The sequence below is a fragment of the Castor canadensis genome, chromosome 9, assembly GCF_047511655.1.
Source record: "Castor canadensis chromosome 9, mCasCan1.hap1v2, whole genome shotgun sequence".
NCBI lineage: Eukaryota > Metazoa > Chordata > Mammalia > Rodentia > Castoridae > Castor > Castor canadensis.
In genome coordinates, this window is record NC_133394.1 from 98,716,550 (window position 1) to 98,743,148 (window position 26,599).

The following is a 26,599-nucleotide window of genomic DNA, read 5'->3' on the forward strand; positions in this document are numbered from 1 at the left end:
GATGGTGAACCTTGCCCAAGAGTGCACTCTCAGTAAAGCTTGCTTTAAGCCTGTTTGCATTACTATTTGGCTCCAATTTGACCTTTCCATCCTCATCGACTTAACATTTGGTGCCAAAACCCAGGAGGAAGCAAGCCTCACCCGACTCCAGGCAGGCAGGGCCCTGGGCCAGGCCCTGGCTTGAGGCCCTTCCTCCTCTCTGGATTGACGCTCCAGCTCTGGCTTGGGTGAGTCTCCTCCCCTGTTTTGTTCCTCCTCGGGCCCCTGTCCTAGTCGCGGCCACGCCAGGATCAGCCCCTCCATGTCTCCTTGCACTTGGACATTTGGAGAGACATCTCCCCTGTCCAGGCTGCCTCCTCTGAACTGGGTCTCCTCTTTTAGTGAGGGACGCTTCTCTAAAAGTTGAGATTCTTTGACAATTTGGGAATGGGGTCCTCCCAATCCAAGCTGGACCCAGGGACTCCTTTGTCCTATATCCTCTCAAATTTCCAAAATTTGGGACTCTCTCCAGACCTCCGCTGCAAACGGCTCATTTTCTATTGTACCACTGCATGGCCACAATATACTTTAAACAACAATTCAAAATGGCCTCCACAGGGCACTTTCGACTTTAATATCCTCACTGATCTTGATAATTTTTGTCGCCAAACCCACAAGTGGTCTGAAGTCCCATATGTACAGGCCTTTTGGGAGCTGTGCTCTTGCCCCTCTCTTTGCCTCCAATGTTCCCCTTCCCATATCCTTCTTGCTCAAGCACCCAATCCTTCTGGGTCCCCTACCCCATACCCCAACCCTTCTCCTTTATCTGAATCCACTGAATTCCTCAACCCTCCCCCCCACCGACCACAACCACCCTCATTGTCACATCCGGCTTCCCCTCCCCCTCCCCCACCCACAAAACCTTCCCCACCCAAGCAGCCATCTCCTTTGGCCTTGCCTCCCACTCCCTCTGCTCCACCTACTCCCTGCCCTCCTACATCCCCAATAGCCTCCCACACTCGCTCACACTGCCCTTCCCCACCCACTCTCCTTTGTCCTCTCTGAGAGGTGGCGGGAGTGGAGGGACCAGTCCGAGTCCATGTTCCTTTCTCCCTCCAGGACCTATCACAAATAGAAAAGCGCTTGGGGTCCTTCTCCACCAACCCCTCTCTCTATGCTAAAGAATTCTGCTATCTATCTCAGGCCTGTGACTTAACTTGGCATGACGTATTTGTCATTATGGCCTCCACCCTTACCCCTGATGAATGAGAACACATCAAAGCCACTGCCCAGCGTTATGCTGACCAAATCCACTTGGCTGATCCCACAGTCCCAGTTGGGGAAGACACAATTCCCGACCACGACCCTAACTGGGACTACCAACTTGAAGCTCCAGGTCGTTGCAGGAGAGACATAATGATCCAATGCCTCCTACAGGGCATGGACATGGTGTCCAACAAAATTGTAAATTTTGACAAACTTCGTGAGGTAACCCAAGGGGCTGATGAAAATCCAGCCCTTTTTCTTAACCACCTCCAGGAGGCCCTCACCCAATATACCCAACTAGATCCCACCTCCCCTGCTGGGGCAGCAGTCCTGGCCGGACATTTTATATCCCAGTCTGCACCAGATATTAGAACTAAACTAAAAAAGGCTGAAGATGGCCCTCAAACCCCTATACAGGATCTGATGAAACTGGCATTTAAAGTTTTTAATGCCCGAGAAGAGGCAGCAGAGTCAACCTGCCAAAAATACCTCCAACAAAAGGTGGCCCTCCAAACCCAAGCCTTGGTAGCAGCCCTGCGGCCGGCAGGACCACAACCCCGAGTCAAAGGAGGAACCCGAAACCTCCCATCAGCCCCTCCGGGGGCCTGCTTCAAATGTGCCAAAGAAAGCCACTGGGCTCGCTAGTGCCCCAACCCGAGACCTCCAACTAAACCCTGCCCAAAATGCAAACAGCTGGGTCACTGGGGATCAGATTGTCCTGGACAGGTCTTACCCCCTGCGGCTCCCCATGGAGGGCCAGTCCCACCAGACATCCAGATCCCCGACTTTCTCGGACTGGCAGAAGATTGACAACGCCTTGACTTGGGGACCCCAATCACCCTCGCTGAGCCCAGGGTCATGCTCCAGGTAGCGGGTAAGTCCATCTCCTTCATCTTGGACACAGGGGCTACCTATTCTGTATTGCCTGCCCACTAGGGTTTAACAGTTCCTTCATCGGTCTCTGTCATGGGAATTGATGGCTCTCCCTTCTGCCCATACAAAACTCTACCCCTCCCTTGCTCTGCTGGAGGTATACTATTTGTACACTCTTTTCTTATCATCCCATCCTGTCCTGTCCCACTTTTAGGTTGAGATAGTCTAACAAAGCTTGGGGCCTCCATAACCATCCCTCCCCACCTACCAGAACCTCTAACTTCCCACTCACTCCTTCTGGCCTGAACCAGCCATCTAGCCCCTTTGCTTCCTAAACCCGCTCCGCCCACTTTTCCTCTTCCAGTCAATCCCATTGTCTAGGACATCTCAGTCCCAGTTGTGGCTACACACCACCTGCCCATCCAACATTTCTCTTAAGGACCCTAACCAATATCCCTGTAGACCTCAATTCCCTATTTCAAAAACTCATCAAAAAAGCATAAAAACAATAATTACCAAACTCCTAAATCAAGGTCTCCTTATACCTATAAATTCCCCATGTAACATGCCTATCCTTCCAATAAAAAAGCCTGCCGGGTCCTACAGATTAGTCCAAGACCTATGCATCATAAATGAGGCTGTTATTCCCATTCACCCATTGGTACCAAATCCATATATGATCCTCTCCAATGTCCCCCCGATACTACTCACTTTTCTGTCCTCGATCTCAAGGATGCCTTTTTTACTATTCCCCTCCATCCAGACTCCTACTTCCTCTTTGCCTTTACCTGGGAAGACCCAGATACTCACCTTACCCAACAGCTAACTTGGACAGTTCTTCCCCAAGGCTTCCGTGATAGCCCCCACCTCTTTGGTCAAGCTCTGGCTCGAGACCTAGTCATATGTAATACAAAACATAGTACACTTCTACAATATGTCGATGACCTCCTTCTGTGCTCCCCCTCCCAGCAGGACTCGGAAAAGGGAACAGCCGACCTCCTTAACTTTCTAGCCTCTAAGGAATAACGGGGTCTCCCCAGCCAAGGCCCAACTCTGCTTACAAGCTGTTATTTTCCTGGGCTTCTGTCTCATCCCCACCTCAAAGGCACTTACCATGGACTGGGTCCAAACCTTAAAGGACTTCCCTCCTCCTAATGATGCCCAAGAAATTTTATCCTTCTTGGGCTTCATTGGGTTTTTCAGACACTGGATTCCTAATTTTGCCTTGTTGGCCCACCCACTGTACCAGGCTGCCAAGGAGACTCCCACTGGTCCACTCACCTCTCCGTCCATGGTCAGTCACTATTTTTCTTCTCTCAGGGACACCCTCCTTCAGGCTCCAGCCTTGGCTCTCCCAAACCCTTCCAAACCATACCACTTATTTACAGATGAAACTTCTGGAATAGCCAAAGGGGTCCTTATCCAACTATCAGGCCCTATTCACCAACCAATCGCTTACCTCTCCAGGCAGCTGGACCCCATTGTCAGGGGCTGGCAGCTGTGCCTCCAAGCCCTTGCAGCGGCAGCCACCCTCACCAGGGAGGCTCTTAAGCTATCCCAACTACAACCAATAACTGTATATTCCCCACACAGACTCGCTGACCTCCTCACCCATTCCTCTCTCTCTCTCATTGGAGCTTCTCACCTACAGACATTTCACCTCCTATTCATCAACAATCCTGATATAACTCTCACTACTTGCTCCCCACTCAACCCCACTACACTGCTTCCCACCCCTCCACCAATAGCCTCTAACCCAACTCATTTCTGTCCTGAAACAGTGGGGAGTCTCATGACTCCCAGGCAGGATCTTACCGACTCTCCCTTACCTTCTCCTGACCTCACTATGTATGTTGATGGGAGCTCCATCCTAGATGACCAGGGAGGCCGCCGAGCTGTCTATGCCGTAGTCACCATCGACCCTCCTCAGGTACTGACAGCAACTTCCCTCCCCTTGGGAACAACATCTCAAAAGGCTGAACTCACAGCTTTAACCCAGGTGCTCACCATTGCCAAAGATAAAACTGCTAACATTTATACTGATTCTAAATATGCTTTCCTTATAGCACACTCTCATGCAGCCATCTGGAAGGAGAGGGGCTTCTTGACCACACGGGGCACCCTGGTGGTCAATGGACCCCTCATTGCCAAACTACTATAAGCTCCCAAAGGGGGTTGCCATCACCCATTGCAGGGGACACCAGACCTCCAACGACCCAGTGGCACGAGGAAATGCCTTCGTGGATCTAACAGCCTGAAAGACAGCCAAACAGTCAATTTCCCCATCTATCCTTTTCCTCTCTTCTAGCTTTACTCCAAACTATGAGCCAAAAGAACAAACTGCTCTCCTCAAAGAAGGGGGAATTATGTCCTCCAATGGGTGGATCTTCAAAGACAACCGTCTGATCCTCCCCTTGGGCCAGACATCAGAGGTCATCACTGCCATCCACAACTCACTACACATAGGCCCCAAAGCCATTCTCTCCTTCCTGGAACCCTTGTTTCACCCCAGGGGCCTCCAATCCACCATCTGTCAGGTCCAGGAGGCCTGCTCTGTTTGCTCTCAAGCAAACCCCCACGGTGGACTCCATCTCTGCCAATCCCTCCACCAACTCCATGGTAGCCAGCCCAGTAAAGATTGGCAGATTGATTTCACTCATATGCCTAAACACAAAAAACTCTGATACCTTCTTACTTTTATTGATACTTTTACAGGGTGGATCGAAGCCATTCCTATGGCCACAGAAGGGGCTACAGTCGTAGCAGACACACTCATCCATCACATCATTCCCCATTTTGTCCTTCCATGAAGTCTCCAGTCAGACAACAGCCCTGCCTTCATCTCCAAGGTCACTCAACTAGTCTGTAAACACCTGGCCATCACATGGAGACTCCACACCCCATACCACCCCCAATCCTCAGGTAAGGTTGAGCAGGCCAATGGCCTGATCAAACAACAGCTCACCAAGCTGTCCCTAGAGCTCCGGCTCTCCTGGGTTGACTTGCTGCCCCTGGCCCTCACTTGCCTCCGAGCGGCCCCTAGGCAGCCAACTGGCCTAAGCCCCTTTGAGCTGTTGTATGGCTGCCCCTTTCTCCTTTCCCACACTTTTCCATCAAGCACACCTCCCTTAATAGGATACTTATCTTACCTCACTCTCCTCCGCTCCTTGCTCTGAGCCCACGCAGATCGTTACCTACCCCAATCAGATACTGTTCCGCCAGACTATGGCCCCCTGTCTCCAGGTGACAGCATTCTTCTCAAGCAGCTACATCCAAAGCCCCTCCAAGCCAGATGGATGGGACCATACACTGTCATCCTCACCACTCCCTCGGCAGCGAAACTTCTGGGAAACCCTACCTGGTACCACCTCACCCGCCTTAAGAAGCTTCCACCCAACACACCTACCAAAACTTGGCAAGTTACACCAATGGGGCCCACCTCCCTCCGGATCTCCCGGGTGGGGGACACTCTTAGTGCTGATCCTAACTCTTCCCCCAACCCTATCTGAACCATCTTCTTCTTATCGTTGGAGATTTAGGATCCAAGAAACTTATACAAAAAACAATAGGGTGGTTACCCACCTCACTGATGCTGGGGATTGCCCCTCCAGGGGGTGTAGCAGACTGCTCACCCTCCAGTTTCAGCAATCCTTTATGAACACGTATGGAACAGGAAATATAAATCTTGGTTATTTCTGTTTTACATTCGATCAAACCAAACCATACTGTCAGAAGGGGGCCAAATGGGTTGAAGAATATGGACGATGTCCATATTGGTCCTGCAAAATTCATTACATTAAGTTCAACACTGGATCTCACTCACACAACTTGTTGGAAGCTTCCTATGATGGCTCCCAGGTACGCCTGTACATTCCTGATCCATGGAATAATAGATGGACAACTGGGGTGACAGCCACGGGATATCAACCTGGGTATAACACACGTCCCTCAACAACCTTCAAAATCTGGAGGCTATATGAATGAGTAGTCCCCCAGATTCTCACTGTACTAAAGGACCAGGCAAAAGCCATTAGGGAAGCAGAAAACAGGCTTCAAAACAAAACCCAGAGAGACCCTATCTCCTGGCTGTCCCTGGCACAGGAAGGTGCCCGCTTGCTAAATAGGTCAGGCCTGGCCAATGTAACTAAATGTTTCCTTTGTGCTGCATTGTCCAGGTCGCCACTCATAGCTGTTCCTTTATCTGGGCCATTCCCATCAAACGGGTCAGCCTCCACACCTCCGTCTGCCCCCATCGTGGGAGCCCTCTTATATAGAGATCCTCTATCCCTACAATTGCCCTTTTGCTACTCTGATCCTGGCCTATGTAACACCACTAACTCTACCATATCAGATTCCCTCTGGGCCCTTCCAGGAGGCTTCTTTTGGTGTAACAGCACACTTTCAAAAAATCTTACCCAACAGGCCCTAACTTCCCAGCTTTGCTTACCTGTCTCTATGGTTCCCCAACTTACTATGTATGAAAAAGGAGAATTCTTCCAACTCATAGGCCTTACATCAGGGACCTAGCCCTCACCTCCACATAGGACCAGGAGAGCTGTCTTCCTGCCTGTCCTTGTGGGCATATCTTTGGCAGCCTCAATAGTGGCTACCGGTTTCAGCTCTGGTGCCCTGGCTCACTCAATGATCCAAACCCAAAGTCTCTCTCAACAGGTTCTGACAGGCTTTGAGGACTCAGCAACATCCCTTGCCTCTCTTCAAAGACAGATAACCTCCCTAGCTCAAGTAACCCTACAGAACCACCACGCTTTGGACCTTCTCACAGCAGATAAAGGGGGAACTTGCTTCTTTCTTTGGGAAGAGTGCTGCTACTATATTAATGAGTCAGGCCTGGTAGAAACTTGTGTCCAATCTCTTCACAAGCTCAGTGACGAGATACGCCGCTACAGTATTGCCTCGACTGACACCCCTGGCTGGTGGAATACACCCCTGTTTAACATTCTTACCCCACTGATTGGACCCCTAATAATTATTTGCCTTTTTCTGCTTCTGGCACCCTTTCTCTTTTGATTTTTCCAGAGCCGCCTACGCCAATTAACTCGGGTCACCTTCAACCAGATGATGTTCCAGGTTCATGACTACCAGCTCCTCCCCATGGGGTCTGGCGACACCGATCAAATGACCCAAGACATCCCTAGCCCCTAACTTTGCCCCCTTTCAGCAGGAAGTAGCCAGAACTGATTCTGCACCCCTATACCTAAGAGTCTGGGATGTTTGGCCAGTGGGCAGCCACCCCATGGCGATCAGGGACTCTCTGCTAGATTTTCCACTCCACCCCCTCCTTCCTTTCATGGTTACCATGGCAACTCTTGCGCACAGCGATTACACACACCCAGCAATTAGAGGCTTCATAGTTACCATGGCGCACAGCGATTATGTGCGCCCAGCAATTAGAGGCTTCATAATTACCATGGCAGCTCCCGCTCGCAGGCAATGGGTCCTGACTTATCCTACAGATCCATATTACCCTAAGTTCCTCCCCACCAAGCCTCAACTATCCCGATGCCCCATAATACCTTAAGCTCTTGACTTCACCCAAACTATAAAAATTGGGCTGCCATTTCTCAGGCGCGACTACTCCGGCCCTGCTCTTTGGGGATGGTGAACCTCGCCTGAGAGTGCACTCTCCATAAAGCTTGCTTTAAGCTTGTTTGCATTACTATTTGGCTCCAATTTGACCTTTCCATCCATGTCGACTTAACATGTACAATTATACCTGGCCCCTCAGGTTCAATCTTGTCAGAGTCAAATTCAATTTTATGTCTCTATGTACCTTGTGTATAATGATATTTATATATTTATGTAGAGAGATTGTACCTACAAGTTATACACATTTTAAAAGTCTGTCCCTAGAGAATATTCATTTTATAGTTATTCATTCCTGTAAAACATTAAAAACTTTTTTCATCAAATTGTCAAAATCTTTAGAATAACAAAAATAATTTGAATTTGAGAAAGTAGGTCCTTAAAAAATTTGTTTAAGCATGTTGTACTGGATAGTTTTAGATTACCGCTCAAGCCTCACTCTTCCCTTCTTCCATCCTGTTCTCTGACCTGGGAGGCTGATGTGTATGGATTACATCATCATAATCCTGGGCCCTCCAGTTTCTATTTGGCAGGATATCTGAAGGAAGAGAAGAAAGTAAAGTCATGTTGATTATTCCCTGGCTCTTTCCTGTAAGATTAAATCCATGTGCTGCATTCCCTGTCAAATTAGTCAGATGGGCCATATCTCTTAAGCCTCCTGATTTTGTAATGGCACATTTGTTTCAGGTATGTCTGGTGGTTGTAAATTTGAGTCCCTAATTGCACTTTTTCTAGAACATAAATCTTCAATTTCTTGCAACAGACAAGTGTGGGGGCATGTTGAAAGTCTGAGGATCATTTTTCTGGCTAAAAGACATATAGCGAAGTAATCTAAGAATCTTGATTACTTGCACGTTAGACTGATCTTTAAAAGCATTTCATTGCCTCCAATTGCTGTGCATTCCTCTAGTTCCATAGCAGCATGGAATTTAGGTTGTTTATTTGCTTCTTCCCTGAAGCAGACTAAAAGAAAATATCTTAATCAAGAAATCAAAGAAAAATACTTGCTTAGGATATTCACAAAGGATGATGACAAAAATAGTTATATCTTTATATTTTGCTGAGTGGGAGGCTTCAACTTCAAATTCCATTATTCTATAGACTGACAAACTTGCAAATTTAAAAACTTTGCCTTTTGTCAGCAGTCTGATTGAAACCTAGGGGCAAAAAGGAATCATGTCATAAAAAGTATTTTGGTCCTATGGAAAATTAAAAGAATTTCAAGCCAGTTCTTTCAGTTTTGAAGTGGATGCTACTACCATTATGGGGCTTAAGTGACAGTCCTGTCTCTGGATGGTACAGCATCATTTTTGGATTTCCTTTTCCATTTCTTCCTTTGCAGAGAATATGCCCTTGCCTGTCCAACTTGCCCAGGCAGTTATAGAGGTACAGATAAATCATTTTCAGTTGGAACTTTCTAATAAGAGCACAGGAGATAGCCAATGGCTTTTTCAGCTTTTACAGTTGAAATTAGAAGCTCTTACAATAAAAATAAAGGGCCTTTACTTACTAAACCTAATTATTTGATAGCAGAAATCTCAGATGCTAAAATCAGCATACTTCCAGGGGCTTTTTGATTGATTCTACATACCACAACAACCAATAACTATAAAGCCTTCCCTTAAGCTGTTCATGCTTCACAGGGCATCTGACTCAACAGTTTTGTATAGCTCATTAGAATTCATCATTTTGCTTTCCAAAGCAGTATACACAGTGGAGCTTCCATTAATTAGTTGCTCTAGAAACAAAATATGTACCTTCAGTTGTTTAAGACAGGCACTTGGTAAGTAATTTATCAAGTCTGACTTTTGAATAATACTAAATACAATAATTGAAAAATTGGAGAATGAAAAAGAAAAAATATCCTAATATGGAAGTTTTATCATAGAAGGGAAATGTTTGGGAATTCTTAATTCCAGATTTCCTATCATAAGGAGAAAAGGATAATTGTCATAGGTGAAATTGAGTTGAGGTTGCCTGCTCTACTAATTTTTAGGTTTGTAATACTCAAAGTATATTAAAGTTTATTGTTCTTCCATCTTCTCAATATTTCTGTTCATTACAAAGAAATATTCTTGCACAATTTGCAGACAGACTGAATTCTAAAAAAATTTGAGCTTGAGAATGAGGAAACAAGATCTCAGTGAGGATAGAATTTTAACAAGTTTGCTTTTCTGTGCTTCTCCAGATTTCCCCAGACAATAAGCTGTGTATGTATTGGCAAAGGCATTTGACATTTAAGGCTACTTTAGTTTCCCTTCTAAACAGTTGTGTCTGTTTGGAATATTTTTCACCTTGGTCCATACACAACATTTTAAACATTAAATCAGAACCACTGCAGTGAAGTTTTCTTTAAATTTCTGGAAATTCATTATTTTCTAAATGATTTTGAAATAAGATTGGAGCTATGCTATTTTCTATCACACACAACATCCCATGGTCTTTGTAATGAATCACCTACATTTTTGTATATACAACTCAGTTTAATAGCAAAGTAATAGTCTAATGAATCCACATTAGAACAGAAAGTTCTGGTAAATGAAAAGTTACATGATACCTTGTTTACTGCAGTGCTGTGAATGTTTACTGCTGCATTTTAACAATAAGCACAAAAGGCTAAATGTATTTTAAGTTCAAATATTTTAGATAAACATAAGTATAGCATGTAAAAGTATTCTACTTTGGCTAATACCTGTGATGAGTCATTACAAGTTTGTTCAATGGATAAATATTTCAGAATTATGATTGATGAATTAAAGGTCTAAATATTCTTCTTAGATGTATGGAAATTTATATATTTGAAATTTATAAGGTGATGCTCCAAAAATATTCTGAAATTGCATTTTTATTTTTAGTAAAATATAGTTTTGTCAGCTATGGGATTGTATAAGCTGCTTTGAAATTTAAAATCATCACATCTCCCACTTAAAATGGAATAAGATTATTTTAGTTAAAGTCACTTTGTACCATCATGTGATATCTAAGTTTCCAGATATATTAAAAGAGATTTCATGTGATTTAAAAGAAAATCAAACTCTTTGTTTTTAAGTCTCATGATTTATCTGGTGTTTCATAATGGCCTGGTGTAGAGAGACTATTTTAAACATAAATAAGAGGCTCCATTGCTCATGGGATGTTAGAAAATTTTTAAATTTGTTCATTGATCCTAAGAACAACTTCCTCTTGTGTTCTGAAATTTAACATAAATAACTGTAAAAGAGGCTTTGAAACTAATTAAAGAAGTTAATAGGAAGTAGCTTTCAAAAGTTCTTAATGCCCACACAGCACAGCCAGCAAGGCATGTCTGGCCTCTGGGCCTGGGAGAAAAGCCCCTGACCACTTCTCTCTCTCTCTCTCTCTTTTTCTTTTCTTTCTTCTCCCAACAAGCAGAAGACAAAGCATCAATCAGAATCAAAACCTGTGACATCCTAGATCCCTAGCCTGTGGAAAGCCTCTCTACACTGTGCTATACTGAAAACAACAGCGCCATTTCTCTCTGCCAGCAGGCTACAAAGCTGCCTGCATGAAACTGCAGAAGAAACAGGTGAGCATCATGCATCATGCATTGTTCCCCTACTCACCCCCTGACCCCACTCCACCCTGGAAAATAATCCAGTGCAGCCCCTGGGCAGACTGAACCCCTCCCCTCCAGCAAAACTGAAAGTCATAAACAGTGAACTGTAATCTAACATCAGCATTGGTGGTAGGAGTGAAACACTGAACCCACCCTTCAGAACAGTGGTGAGACAGAGAGCTGATCTCTCACTCCTCAGCTGTCAAGGGTGGGGAAGGAACTGAGCTCTCAGTGCTGAACTTTCAGTGATATGCCATAAAGCAAAGGTTGAGAGGGGGCAGGCCAAGCCACAGCCGCAGACAGACATTCACAGAACTGTCTCCAGACACTTTTTTTTTTTCTCTCTCCCTACCTTTGATGAGAAAACAACCAAACTACACGTGCATGCCGAAAAACTTACTGAAACTGTATTGCATTTGAACTTGGGACACTTTGTGGGTTTTTTTAATGCAGTTTTATTCTACTTTATGTGTCCCCTTTGTTGAGACAACTACAGAAGAACATCTGAGGCACCATCTCCAGAAATGGAGACTGAGACGGAAACCAAAATTATTAACACTGAAATTTCATTGCATTTGAACTTGGAGGTTTTTTTCTTTTCTATTTTTCATTTTGTTTTATTTTATTTATATATATATATAATTCTTTTATTTACTTATTTTTTACTTTTATTCTTATCTTTATTTTTATTTTTCATTTTCAATCCTCTCTCTGTCTCTCTAATGCCTGTTCTGCTTACTGTCGTTTAGTACACCAACACTCCTTGTTTACACCTTTGAAACTTTTTTTGATTCCTTGTTTTGTTTTTACCTACTTGTCTGTTTATTTGCTTTTCCCTTTTTCTTTAACTTCTTGCTTTCCATCTCCTCTCACCCTTCCATTCTAAATATAACCATTGTTAGTATTACAAGCTAGAAAATACTTAATTGCACACAGTACAGGGACAGTAACAACACCAAGGACAATGATGGGAAGACAGAAAAAACAGGGAAACAAGTTTCCCCACAGCAAAAATTAATACAGGAACCAGAGGGAAATGAAGAAAACAGATACTCAGATCCAGACTCCAACAAAATGAAGATAAACTATGCCAAAGGACCCAATGAAGCCCACAAGAATAATTTAAAAGAAGACATACTACAGGTACTCAATGAGAATTTTATAGAGATGATACTGGATAGGGTCAACCAAAATGTACAGGAGACACTCAAGAAATTCCAAGACAACAAAAATAGAGAATTTGAAAAAGCAAAAGAAGAAATAAATGAAACCATAGAAGCACTGTATAAACACCAAAGTGAAACAGAGAACACAATTAATAAACAGATAAATGAACTCAGGACACAAATAGACAACATTAAAGAGGAAACCACCCAGGATATGGAAAACGTCAGAAAAAAGAACTAAACAGAACTGCAAAATAAAACAGAAGGCCAATCCAGCAGAATAGAACAAACAGAAGACAGAATCTCAGAACTTGAAGATGAAATGGTAATTAAAGGAAAAACCAAAGAACTATTAATTAAACAACTCAAGACCTGTGAAAAGAAAATGCAAGAACTCACTGACTCCATCAAAAGACCAAATTTGAGAATCATGGGCATCAAAGAAGGAGAAGAGGTGCAAGCGAAGGGAATGCATAATATATTCAACAAAATAATAACAGAAATTTCCCAAATCTAGAGAAAGATATTCCCATACAGATGCAAGAGGCCTTCAGACACCAAACAGACCAGATCAAAATAGAACTACCCCATGACATATCATCATTAAAACAATAAGTTCAGAAACTAGGGAAAGAATATTGAAGGCAGTAACAGAGGAAAAACAAATAACATACAAAGGTAAACCCATTAAAATCACAGCAGACTTCTTAACAGAAACATTAAAAGCAAGAAGAGCATGGGGTGAGATCTTCTGGGCACTGAATGAAAATAACTTCAACCCCAGGATACTCTACCCAGCAAAAGTATCATTCAAAACAGATGGAGCAATAAAAGCCTTCCATGATAAGCAGAAACTAAAACAATATGTGACCACAAAGCCACCACTACAAAAGATTCTTCAAGGGATTCTGCACACAGAAAGTGAAACCCAACTTAATCATGAAAAGACAGGCAGCACCAAACCACAGGAAAAGAAAAAGCAAGACAGTAGAGGGTAAACTCAATTTAGGTACACACAATCAAACCTTCAAACAACTAAGACAACTAAATGACAGGAATCACCACATACCTATCAGTACTAACATTTAATGTTAATAGACCTAATTCACGCATCAAAAGGCACCGCTTGATGAAATGGATTAAAAAGGAAGATCAAACAATTTGTTGCTTACAGGTGACCCATCTCACCAACAGAAATAAGTATAGGATAAGGATGAAAGGCTGGAAGAAGATTTACCAAGCCAATGGCCCCCGAAAACATGCAGGAGTAGCAATACTTATCTCTGACAAAGTAGACTTCAAGCCTACATTGGTCAAATGAGATAAAGAAGGACATTCCATACTAATAAAAGGGGAAATAGACCAAAAGGAAATAAAAATCATCAACCTGTATGCACCCAATGTCAACCGACCCAATTTCATCAAACATACCCTGAAAGACCTAAAAGCATATGTTAACTCCAACACAGTGGTTCTGGGAGATTTTAACACCCCATTATCATTAATAGATAGGTCATCCAAACAAAAAATCAATAAAGAAATCCAAGATCTAAAATATACAATAGATCAAATGGACCTACTTGATGTCTACAGAGCATTTCATCCAACTTCTACACAACATACATTCTTCTCAGCAGCCCATGGAACCTTCTCCAAAATAGATCATACTCTAGGGCACAAAGCAAGTCTCAGCAAATATAAGAAAATAGAAATTATACTGTGCAAACTATCTGATCGCAATGCAGTAAATCTAGAACTCAACAACAAAAGTAAAGACAAAAAACATGCAAACAGCTGGATACTGAATAACTCATTACCTAATAAACAATGGATCATTGATGAAATAAAAGAGGAAATTAAAAAGTTCCTGGAAGTCAATGAAAATGAAAACACAACCTACCGGAACCTATGGGACACAGCAAAGGCCGTCCTGAGAGGAAAGTTTTTAGCCATGAGTGCATATATTAAAAACACTGAAAGATCCCAAATCTATGACCTAATGATACATCTCAAACTCCTAGAAAAACAAGAACAAGCAAATCCTAAAACAAATAGAAGGAGAAATAATAAAAATAAGAGCTGAAGTCAATGAAATAGAAACCAAAAATACCATACAAAGAATTAATGAAACAAAAAGTTGGTTCTTTGAAAAAAATAAACAAGATCGATAGACCCGTGATAAACCTGACTAAAATGAGGAGAGAAAAAACCCAAATTAGTACAATCAGGAATGCAAAAAGGGAGATAACAACAAACACCATGGAAGTCCAGGAAATCATCAGAGACTACTTTGAGAACCTATATTCAAATAAATTTGAAAATCTTAAAGAAATGGACAGATTTCTAGATACATATGATCATCCAAAACTGAAACCAAAACCAAAACCAGGGAAAGACACCTCCAAAAAGGAAAACAATAGGCCAATCACCTTAATGAACATCGATGCAAAAATCCTCAACAAAATAATGGCAAACCAACTTCAACAACACATTAAGAAGATTATTCACCACGACCAAGTAGGCTTCATCCCAGGAATGCAGAGGTGGTTCAACATGTGAAAATCAATAAATGTAATAAACCACATTAACAGAAGCAAAGACAAAAACCACTTGATCATCTCAATAGATGCAGAAAAAGCCTTTAATAAGATTCAACACCATTTCATGATAAAAACTCTAAGAAATCTAGGAAAAGAAGGAAAGTACCTCAACATTATAAAAGCTATATATGACAAACCTAAATTATACTTAATGGAGAAAAACTGAAACCATTCCCTATAAAATTAGGAACCAGACAAGGATGCCCACTATCTCCACTCCTATTCAACATAGTACTGGAATTCCTAGCCAGAGCAATTAGGCAAGAAGAAGGAATAAAAGGAATACAAATAGGTAAAGAAACTGTCAAAATATCCCTATTTGCAGATGACATGATCCTATACCTTAAAGACCCAAAAAACTCTACTCAGAAGCTTCTAGACATCATCAATAGCTACAGCAAGGTAACAGGATATAAAATCAACATAGAAAAATCATTAGCATTTCTATACACTAACAATGAGCAAACTGAAAAAGAATGTATGAAAACAATTCCATTTACAATAGCCTCAAAAAAAATCAAATACCTAGGTGTAAACCTAACAAAAGATGTGAATGACCTCTACAAGGAAAACTATAAATTTCTGAAGAAAGAGATTGAGGAAGACTATAGAAAGTAGAGAGATCTCCCATGCTCATGGATTGGTAGAATCAACATAGTAAAAATGTCTATATTCCCATAAGTACTCTACATGTTTAATGCAATTCCCACCAAAATTCCAATGACATTCATTAAAGAGATTGAAAAATCTACCATTAAATTTATATGGAAACACAAGAGGCCACAAATAGCCAAGGCAATATTCAGTGAAAAGAACGAATTGATTAAGAAAATGTGGTATTCATGCACAATGGAATTTTATGCAGCCATGAAGAAGAACGAAATGTTATTATTGGCTGGTAAATGGATGGAATTGGAGAACATCATTCTGAGTGAGGTTAGCCTGGCCCAAAAGACCAGAAATCGTATGTTCTTCCTCATATGTGGACATTAGATCAAGGGCAAACACAACAATGGGATTGGACTTTGAGCACATGATAAAAGTGAGAGCACACAAGGGAGGGGTGAGGATAGGTAAGACACCTAAAAAATTAGCTAGCATTTGTTGCCCTTAACGCAGAGAAACTAAAGCAGATACCTTAAAAGCAACTGAGGGCAATAGGAAAAGGGGACCAGGAACTAGAGAAAAGGTTAGATCAAAAAGAATTAACCTAGAAGGCAACACACACGTACAGGAAATTAATGTGAGTCAACTCCCTGTATAGCTATCCTTATCTCAATCAGGAACATTTGTTCCATCCTATTATTGCCTATATTCTCTCTTCAACAAAATTAGAGATAAGGGCAAAATAGTTTATGCTGGGTATTGAGGGAGTGGGGGGAGAGGTAGGGGACAGAGTGGGTGGTAAGGGAGGGGGTGGGGGCAGGGGGGAGAAATGACCCAAGCCTTGTATGCACATATGAATACTAAAACAATTAAAAAAAAAGGAGTTAACCTAGAAGGTAACACATACACACAGGAAATTAATGTGAGTCAACTTCCTGTATAGCTATCCTTATCTCAACCAGCAAAAACACTTGTTCCTTCCTATTATTGCTTATACTCTCTCTTCAACAAAATTAGAGATAAGGGCAAAATAGTTTCTGCCGGGGTATTGAGGGGGTTGGGGGGTTAGGGAGGAGGCGGAGTGGGTGATAAGGGAGGGGGTTGGGGCAGGGGGAGAAATGACCAAATCCTTGTATGCACATATGAATAATAAAACAATAATAAAAAAAGGAATTTACAAAATCAGTAGCCGGTCTATACACCAACAATGAACAAATTGAGAAAGAACATAGGAAAACAATTGCATTTACAATAGCCTCAAATAAATCAAATACCAAGGACTAAACTTAATGAAGGACATAAATGACCTCTACAAGGTGAACTGCAAACCACTGAAGGAAGAGATTGAGGAAGACTACAGAAGATGGAAAGATATCCTATGCTCATGGATTGGCAGAATCAACATAGTAAATATGGCTATACTACCAAAAGCATGCTACATGTTCCGTGCAATTCCCATAAAAATTCCAATGACATTCATCACAGAGATTGAAAAATCTACCCTAAAGTTCATTTGGAAACACAAAAGACCACAAGGAGACAAGGCAATACTGAGCAAAAAGAGCAATGCTGGAGGTATGACAATACTGACTTCAATCTATATTACAGAGCCGTAGCAATAAAAACAGCATGGTACTGGCACAAAAAGAGATGGAACAGTGGAACAGAATAGAGGACCCAGATATGAATGCACACAGCTTTGCCCACCTTATCTTTGACAAAGGGGCAAAAATATATGATGGAGAAAAGAGGCTCATCAACAAATATTGCTGGGACAAGTGGCTATCTGTCTGCAGAAAACTGTAACTACATCCATGTTTATCACCCTGTACTAGTATCAACTCACAGTGGATTAAGGACCCTAATATCAGACCCAAAACCTTGCAGTTAGTACACAAAAGAGCAGAGAATATCCTGGAAACAATAGGTATAGGCAAGGACTTCCTAAGTAGAACTCCAACAGCCCAGCAACTAACAGAAAGGATGGACAAATGAGACTTCATAAAATTAGAAAGCTTCTTCACAACAAAGGAAATAGTCTCCAAACTGAAAAGACCACCCAAAGCGTGAGAGAAAATATTTGCTGGCTATACATCAGACAAAGGACTGATAACCAGATTATACAGAGAGCTCAAAAAAAGAAACTCCACCAACCAATAAAGAAGTGGGCAACTGAACTAAACAGAATTTTTTCTAAGGAAGAAATCCAAATGGCCAAAAAATACATCAAAAATGCTCACCATCCCTGGCCATAAAGGAAATGCAAATCCAAACCACATTAAGATTCCACCTCATCCCTGTTAGAATGGCTAGCATCAAGAACACCACCACCAACAAATGCTTGCAAGAATGAGGGAAAAAAGGAACCTTCGTACACTGCTGATGGGAATGTAAGCTAGTACAACCACTTTGGAAAACAATATGGCAGTTCCTTAAAAAACTAAACATGGATCTACCATATGATCCAGCAATACCACTTCTAGGGAATATACCCAAAGGAATGTGACTCAAGTTATTACAAAAGCACCTGCACACCCATGTTTATTGTAGCACTATTACAGTAGCCAAGCTATGGAAACAGCCAAGATGCCTCATAACCAATGAATGGATCAAGAAAATGTGGTATTTACACACAATGGAATTTTACTCAGCCACAAATAAGAATGAAATGTTGTCTTTTGCAAGTAAATGGATGGAACTAGAGAATATCATCTTAAGTGAAGTTAGCCAGGTTCAGAAGGCCAAAAATCTCATGTTCTCCCTCATATGAAGATTATAGACCCAAAACAAATGCAGTAATATTATTGGACATGGGTCATACACTATGGGGATAACACACACTGGCGGTATACAAAAAGGAAAGGAAACCCAAATCTTGAATGGGGTTGATGTGCTCCCTGTTGAAGGTGAATAAAGTAATCTTAAACTGGCAGAGGCCACAACTGCAAAAATTGTAGTACTCTTAGAAGTTATAGATGGGCAAGAAGAAGGAAACATATTTTAAAGAAAGGTCAAATACTTCTATTAATATAAAGTGCTCCCAGATTTGCTTTAAAATAAAAACTGAGTATTATATGTGTAAGTGTATAATATACAGATATGTGCATACCCATATATTTGTAAATATATAACAGATAGAAGTTCCTTAATGAAGAAGCCAATATGATTTTCTGAAAGTTAGGATACATAAGTAAAAGTATTAAATGGTAGGTCAATTTATGGTAATAAGAAACATTGTATATGTTAAAAATTCTAGACAAATTGATAGAAATATAAACATTAGAAGATCTTACAAAATACTAATCTATCCAACACCTTAAATTATAAGAATAATTTACGATTTAAAAGTATAATGATGTTAAATTCATTTGCATTCATGTATACACATATTTCTCCTTATATTGCAAACTGATAATACAGTTTGAAACAAGATGACCTTTTATGGGCACAAGAAAACCAAAATCAAATCTAAACTTAAGAAATTGTGGGCTGGGTGGCAGTGGATCGATCAGGAGGATCGTGGTTCAAAGCCAGCCCTGGGAAAATAGTTTGTGAGACCTCATCTCAAAAAAAACCCATCACGAAAAAGGCTGGTGGAGTGGCTCAAGGTGTAGACTCTGAGTTCAAACCACAGTACCACACACACACATAAAAATTGTGATATTTGCATTCACTAAACCAGCAAACTAACATTGTTTTAAAATGAAATTTGTTTTGGTTGTCTTACACTTGCCAGGCAGACACTCTACTACTTAAGTCACTCTGCCGGCTTGTTTTGTGTTGGTTATTTTTGAGATAACATCTCACATTATGCCTGGCTGGTCAGTATAGTATAATGATCTTCCTATTTGTGCTTTTGTATAGCTGGAATGACAGACATGTACCACCATACCCAGCCATCGGTTGAGTTGGGGTCTTGCAAACTTTTTGCCTGGGCTGGCCTCAAACTGTGATCCTCCTATCTCTGCCTATCAAGTAGCTAGAATTAAAGTCCTGAGCCACCATATCTGGCCAAAATACTTTTTCTTCAAAATAATTTACTAAATCAGCAAAGTCATTATGTAATTGAACACAGATTATTTAGCAAATAAAAAAACTAGAAATTCTATGGTCTCTGTGATTTGGTCAAAGTTGTTATCAGTGCAAATTCTATTTTAATACTGAATGTATATTGAATTTTACAAAAAGGAAATAAATGAAGTATTTGTCTGAAGAAAAGAGAAACAGATGTTTTCCAGGGTGTAATAAAACTGGTTTTCATTTTTGACGTTGCTACTTAATAGCCATTTAGTTTTTGGAAACAGTCATTTCTCCAGGCTTCAGATGTTTTTCTTTAGTAAAATATGAGTAAATCTATCTCAAAAATTATTATAAAAATTAATTATAATTGCTACTGTTAATTGATATGTGTCACGCATTATTCTAACTGCTTTACTCATTTCATTATCACAACTAACTATTCAATGGGATTGTAATAAAGGGATGGCTGAGAAATCTGCTACTCTGTCCAGATAGAAATCTCAGACAGGCAAGGGAAGCTCCCTTAGTGTTAATGGCCTTGAGTTCCAGAAGCTCACAGGCTGGGATTCCAATCTCAGAAGCTTTTAGTTCAGGCCCTAGGTAACCAGAAGCTTATAAAAGCTGGAGGCTTATTGCTCTAGGCAGACTCATTGCCCAGTGCTTGGGGCATCAACAATCTGCAACCAGAGTCAGCTCTTGAGCTGAGGGTTTTGAGACCCTTGTCTCTTTATATTTGGGAGCTCGCTCTCAAACTCTACTAGCGCTGGGGGCTTGCAGTCTTTGTAGTCTTGGCTCCTGCCCTTGGCTCTTCGCAGCCTCTGATCTTCTATAGTCTCAGCTTCTCTGTCACCTCTTGTTCTCCTAATAATTCCACTTTCTCTCTCAGCTTCTTACAAATTCTGCCTTCAGTTGTTCTCTGGGATTTTTCAGCTTTGTTCTTACTGGTACCACAACTGGAGCTGGAAGTTCTGGCTCTTCGCCTATGTTTTGTGCAACCAGTTCAACCTGCTGTACCCATGATAAAGTCAACAAGTAGACAAAATGACCATTCAGAAGAAGTTTTTATTAGGGCAACGTGGGCATAGGGGATGCTGTTACATAAGAGAAAATCCTCTCAGACTAAGCTAAAAATTATAGGGAGCAGCCTACTATAAGCCACAAGAAGGTATGGAATAGCACACCTGTTTGTGGCATAACAAACAGGGGTCTAATTTGCACCAATCACAGCCCTAGCTTCCAGTTTTACCAAACCAATTGCAACTCTTGTAAAGACCAATCATAAGCCTCCCTTAAAATCTTACAACCCTTATAACCAATCACATGCTATGCATATGATAGATAGCCCCCTATCCATTAATCACAAGCTTTTTGTTGACTTTCTAGGTGGCGTGCACTTCCTCTTTCTGACCTAGTAGAGGACTGCTATTACTAGATCCAGAGCAGCTAGTGGTAGGGACTTCAGGAGGAGGGCTTTTACGAGTAGACAAGGTTATTTGTAGATCACCTAAGCTTCTAATAACTAAAGTGAAGTTTCCTTGCACTAAGGGTTGAAAGAGTTATATGACCAGAACAAGGGCTCCTCAAGCAGAAGTCATGGCCAGAAGCTGAGGCTGCAGTGTTCCTTGAAACTGAAGGAGAGTTTTCTCCAGGTGACTGTGAAGGGTTCAAAGCAGCAAGGTTCCCATAATAACAGTTCAGGCCATTGTTAAGAGGTTAGATTAACTGCTCCCTACTTGTTGGGCATAAGAAAAGAGACAATAGCTATCAATCAGAGTCAAACTGGTCCAGGCTCCAAAAGCTTAGCCTATTTGAAAGAAAAATAAACATAAAAATGTGCTTACAATAAATGCCTATTTTTAACATTTTCTTAACTCTTAACTGAACACCCTTATAGAAAGTTCGGTAATTCTATCTATCTCATGATGGGACATAAAATTATTGTGAGAACATTATGCCAAAAAAATCTATACAATTCACACAAATTATCTCAAATCACATCTGAAAGGAATCTATGACTACCTAGCCTTGATCCATAGTAAATGTTCCATCAGAGATGCTCCCAAGTGGTCATTTCTGAACCCAGCTAACCATGACCTACTTTTAACCTCACAAAATAAGAAACTTCCTGCCAACCGTGTAGAATATTTTCAATCTCATACTTAAAATTTCAGATATAATTTTACCATCATAATAAAACCATATCATTAATGAAACAAAGACAAAATAAAGTAAAACATGCACACACAGACATATATACAAAATATTTTTATAATGATAGATATTTATATATGAAATATATTTACAAAGAGATATACTTACAAGATAGATCTTATTTGTAATGTATGTTTCATTTAAATTGAAAAACAAGCCTGCTCTATTATAACACAGAATCATTTATGCTTTGGGGAACTGATACAATGATCTAACCAATTTCTTCCATATTTTGCTACATAGCTTAGAGGACTGTTTCCTGGACAATAAGGATTTCCAAGGGAGAAGAGTATAATTACCTCTTTACAATCAAATATCTACATTAGAAGACCCTCTATTTCTTGATTTGCACAATTAATGGCCTGAATGAATATCAAAGAACAGGGTGTATTTAAACCTGGAATATCTCCATGAAATAAAGTAAACATATACCTGCAATTATCTTCACTTAGAGATTAAAGTTTCTAGGCATTTAATAGGGCTAATGCTTTGCACATGACTGATTAGAAAGACGAGATTAAATACTTAAATGCACCGGCTCTTTTTGCATGAAACTGAATAAAATATGGAGATTAGTTCTTTAGGTGAAAAGAAATGCACTTTTTCTTTGATTTTAGGCAATGTTGGAATGAAAATAGGACACAAATTAGATTATGACAGTATATATGATAATTTTAGGACTAGTTGAGCTACATTGGGCATTTTTTACTTGTCAAACAGCATACTACATGTTTATACAAATGAAATTATTACATATATGAAATTATACTCTTACCTCTACATGAACTTATAGCACCAAAACCACTACTTTCTACTCATACCACATCATGATTCAATCATGAATTATGCATCTACTTAGCATGGCCTCCAGAGCCACTTTATTTTTTAAAAAGTCAAGCAAACTTTGTCCTCCATTCTACGTTGACTTTGCAGGAAATTCTTTCACTCCTTCCTTTAATTATCCAACACATACTTATCGGAATCTCTCTTATTAACAGAAGGTCTCTGTGATAGATATGATAATGGAGGGGGAAGTGAATCAGAAATGGATCCTGTGGTCAAATAATTAGAGATCAGAAGGAAGACAAACCATGGAAATAACTGTAGAACAAGGTGGGGATGAATAAAAATCCTCATAGTCAATATAACACAATGGTTCAAAGCCTGTTGTATGGAGCCCAGAGTGTTTCTTTTCTTTTTGCTCTCTTGTTTCTGAAAACCAGGAACAAAATTTAATTCCTTAAGTCCTCAGTATCTTATGTATTGAATGGTAATAACAACAGTGAGTATCTTAAAAGTTGGTGGTGGATTGAATGAAATCAATCACTCTAATATACTAGCATTAAATGACACTCTATTTCTTGATTGCACAATTAATTGCCTGAAGGAATACCAAAGAACAGGGTGTATTTAAATCTAGAATATATCCATGAAATAAGATAAACATATATCTGAAATTATCTTCTCTTAGTGACTAAAGTTTCTAGGCTCTTATCTACCAGCAACAGAGTTGTCAAGGGGGTTACTTATAGTAATTCCATGAGAACACTTTGATATGAGTTTAATGGAAAATGATAAGCAAATGTTAGTTTTTTCCCATTGTTACAGCTAGATTAATATAGCTCCAGAGTAGAGTATAGTCATTTCCAGGTTATTTAATCTGGATAGTTCACAAGTGTATAATTATAATAAGTTAACAACAGTTCAACTATTATAAGAACATAGTGTTGACATGTAAGTTATAATTTCTGAGGAGTCATTTAATTATCAAACCTTAATGCAATTGTTATAAACTTTTTTCTAGCTACTTGATGTTTCTTTAATATTGCAGAAAAACAAAAATGAAAACAAATAGAATATTTCTGACTCTCAAACTGTGTTCAAATGCTTCATATACACTTGAAAGTAGCCAGAAAGTAGCTGGCCTGAGGTTCCCATGACAGGAAGTAAAGCATCCTACTGAGATTCGGAGGTTAGAGATAGTTAAAAGAAGGTATCTGCCAGGGTAGCATAATAAAGAAGTGATAGCCATAGATCTTGACAAAAAACATCCAGCTACATTAAAACCGGGGTTAAATATAAAATCAGGATAATTAGCATGTATTAATTGTACATATTAATAGAGTTGAGTGTGATATTTTGACACACGGACCATGTGCACAGATCAAGTCAGAATTATCAACACTTCCCTCTCCTTATCCTTTCTTTATGTTTGGAGCCTTTTAGTTTCTTTCTTCTAGAACATCATGAAATACATAATAGGTTATTGTGAACTGTAGTCACATTGGGTTGCAGAGCATCACAACTTATTTCTTCTGTGTTTTGGTATCTGCTGTCTAATCTACCTTTATTCGCTGTCCCCACCAAATTTCCAGCCCCTTGTAACCACTGTTCTACATTATAAATATAAGAACATTTGGTATTTATCTTTCTGTGTCTGGCTTATCTGACTTAACATAATATTCTCCAGATCCATTAATTTTGCTACAAAAAACAAGATTTTTTTATAGCTGAATAATATTGTACTGTGTATATGTGTATAAACAAAAATATCACATTTTTCTTTATTAATTTTTCCATTGACGGGCAGCTAGAATAATTCTGTATCTTAGCTATTGTGAATGATACTGCAATATCCATGGGAGCGCAAGTATCTCTTTGATACTCTGACTTCATCTCCTTGGAATATAGGTCTAGAATTGGGACAGCTGAATCATGTAAGAGATGTACATTTGGTTTTTAAGGAACATCCCTACTGTTCTCCATAATGGCTGTACTAATTTAAATTCCTACCAACAATGTATAACAGTTCTTTTTCCTCTACATCCTTACCCGCTTTGCTACTGTGTTTTTATAGCAGCCATTATAATTGGAGTGAGAAGATAGCTCATTGTATTTTTGATTTGCACTATCCTTACAGAAATTTGGCAATCTTAATATGAACTGAGAGCTTTTACAAGCTATAGAAAAAGAATTTCATCCTATTCCTGGGTACATAATGTACAATAGTCAGAGTGATATAATTGGATCATTTGTTTAAGTGATGAACTGTTAAAGGCTATGTTAAAAAACCAGAATAATATTTGCATTACTTTCAAGCGTATATAAGGTAATTTTTATAAATGATAACCTTAAGTTTTCATAGACATTAAGTAGCATTTTAGTAGGTGGCATTCTGATAGATGTTTTTTTAACAATAAAGTAGTATTCTGTTCAACTTCTCATTCTTTTCTGCTACTGTAACTCAGGAAAGCGTATATTAATTAAAGAACATTAATTTTACTTAGAATTGTATAATGTTAGAAATAATGCAAACTGGAGTGAACTTTTGCATATTTCTTATATTTTTAGACAAATAAAATAGAGCTCAGAAATATGAAACAGGTAGCTTAAAATTATATTGCTGCTTTGTGGAAGAGAGGACCCAAATGCCTCCCTTCTGTCTCCCAATGTTATGCTTACTAGAGCCTCACAAATGCTGTATCACTATCATTAAAATATTTTAGCTTTTGCATATATACACACAGGAACTAATAAAAGCATCTGTTGAACATCAAAATATCACTTGCAGGAAAAATAATATGTTATTATCACTTCAACATGTAATACCTTTTAGTGTAATGTTTTCTTATTTTAAGTCATTAGTAGGTCGGAAAGTTAATAGTTTTGTTCAGGTCAACATACACTAACATCATGGTGCAGAACATTAAATTGTTTCTGGTGTCTTTTAATCATCCTTCAGAGGAAGTTACATTTCAAGGGACTTCAACAGAGAAGAGGCCCAAGGGAAACAATCAACATTTCCTGAGCTTACAACAACTTTACTTCTTTCACATATTAAGTTATATGCCATTCAAGGGCACCACCCTTTTAACGATTTTTTGGCTCTGATTCTTCATGTGACAATTTTCATTTAAAGATCTCAGGAATTTAAAGGTAAGTTAAATTTGATTGCATTTCTTCCATGGATATGCTGGCTGTGGGTTATTAAGGAGTAATAATGCTGATATAGAATCTTGAGCTTATACCCAACATTTGAATCAAATCCAGGAAATATTAAATCATACTGATATGATTTGTTCACCTTTAGTACATGGTTTATGATCACCAGATATTGATAAAACATAAATAACTCAGAAGTACTATATGTACACATGAATGAAACTGGAAAAAAGATACCTGTTGAAACTATTTCTCAAATTGGGGAGAGGGGATAAAGAAGAATGGTGGAGGGGGTGAATTCAAGTATAATATATTTGATATATTGTAAGAAGCTTTGTAAATGCCACACTGTATCCAACACACCATAAAATAAAATAATTAAAAAAATACAATGAAAACATTTTGTTAAACAGTTTTCACATATAAGAAAAGATTAAAGCCAGGCATGGTGGTACATGGTTATAATCCCAGTACTTGGATGGTGGCGACATGAGGATTATGAGTTCAAGGCTAACGTGAGCCACATAGCCAGACCGTTTCAAAAACAGAAAACAAACAAAACCAAAACAGAGAGAAGAGGACAGCATGTCTCACCAGGGCAGCAGGAAGTGGAGCATTCTTAGCCTAGATATACTCCTAGAAATACTTTTCAGAGTAGGTGACTTTTGTACAATATTTTGAAAACTGAATAAGAGCTTTACCAACAGATAAGAAATAAGGGTATCAGCTCTAAAACAGAGACAAGCAAGTGCAGTGTC

At 39.8% G+C, this 26,599-nt stretch overlaps 1 long non-coding RNA gene across 1 annotated transcript; it reads left to right on the forward strand.

The window, feature by feature from the left end:
- Positions 1-25,897, forward strand: LOC141410763 (uncharacterized). The gene is made up of 4 exons (XR_012435548.1): positions 1-227; positions 4,834-5,040; positions 11,113-11,266; positions 25,642-25,897. It is a non-coding gene; the product is annotated as an uncharacterized lncRNA (long non-coding RNA).
- The last annotated feature ends 702 nt before the right edge of the window (positions 25,898-26,599 follow it).